This window comes from Octopus bimaculoides, chromosome 20 (assembly GCF_001194135.2).
Source record: "Octopus bimaculoides isolate UCB-OBI-ISO-001 chromosome 20, ASM119413v2, whole genome shotgun sequence".
Taxonomy (NCBI): domain Eukaryota; kingdom Metazoa; phylum Mollusca; class Cephalopoda; order Octopoda; family Octopodidae; genus Octopus; species Octopus bimaculoides.
This window is the reverse complement of record NC_069000.1, coordinates 4,349,483-4,350,829: the sequence shown is the minus strand read 5'-3', so window position 1 is coordinate 4,350,829 and position 1,347 is coordinate 4,349,483.

The window sequence follows — 1,347 nt, the reverse complement described above, 5'->3', positions numbered from 1 at the left end:
CCGAATAGAGAGGCTGATCAATAAGTTGAAAGCCACATTCACACACAGCAGCCATTGAAACCAATGAGTATTGTTCTGGTGAAACAAGACCCGTTTTGTCAGTTTTCCTGGGAGTTTGATCTTGATAGCCTTTTGTAACTGCCTCAGCAAGTTAACATAGTACTTGCCATTAATTGTGTGGCACTTTTGAAGATAGTCAATAAACACAATGCCTTTTGCATCCCAAGAAAACTGAGGCCATCACCTCTACATCAGATGGTTCATTGTGCAGAATATTCTCAACTCTCTCATGCAATGTGCTAATAGCATTGGCCATTTGATTGATAGCCAATCGCCTGTAATCCATTACCATGTCATGAACACAATCAATGCTTCCCCTCGGTGGTGACAGTTGCAGGACGTCCAGACTTTGGGTCATCTAAAAGACTCTCCCTTCCCCTCCTAAATCCAGCTGCCCACTTTTTCACTGTTGATAAAGCTGAGCGTGACCCCCTAATGTACCAACCATGTCTGCATAAATGCCTTCGTGGGCTAAACCCTTTTTTCTGCAGGTACCTTATAACACCACAATGCCAAATTTTATCGATTTTCATGAGAAGTCGCTACTAGTTACTTCTGAAGTCTTCTTTGAACAGTCAGATGTCAGTTTACCTGGAAGGAAACAATGCAGCTATTAATAAGAAGGGTTGAAATCAATGCATGCAAGATTTCACAGCCCTAGCATCACTCCTTCACAATCAACCTATGAATTCTTGAGCCCATCTTCATGTGTGTGTGTGTGTGTGTGTGCATATATACACACACATATATATATGCATGTATGAGCCTAATTTATGCCAAGTTATATACATACATGTATATATATATAGGATGGAGAAAAACCATAGCAAATCTGCCTCATGCAAACACAGAAAAGTGAATTTAATGACCCTGAAAGGTAAAGTAGATCTCGGCGGAATATGAACTCAGAACGTAGAGGCAGACAAAATACCGCTAAACATTTTGCCTGGAATGCTAACGATTCTGCCATCTCGCCATCATAATAATAATGATGATGATGATGATGATAATAATGATGATGACAATAATAATAATAATAATAATAGTGACTTGTTTCTTTTTGTAATAATAATAAACATGAAATTAACTTCCATATTTATTTACTATTTAAATTCTATTTAAATTCATATTTCGGAAAAAAAAAAAAAATGAAAGTTTTCTTTACAGTTTCTTTTTCATCAAGTTTTTTTAAGGAATTTGTCTCTTTTTTTTTTTTTAATTATAATCTTAGTCTTTTTTTAGTTTCTTTTATAATTAATTAATTATTTTAACATGTTCCAATAAGAT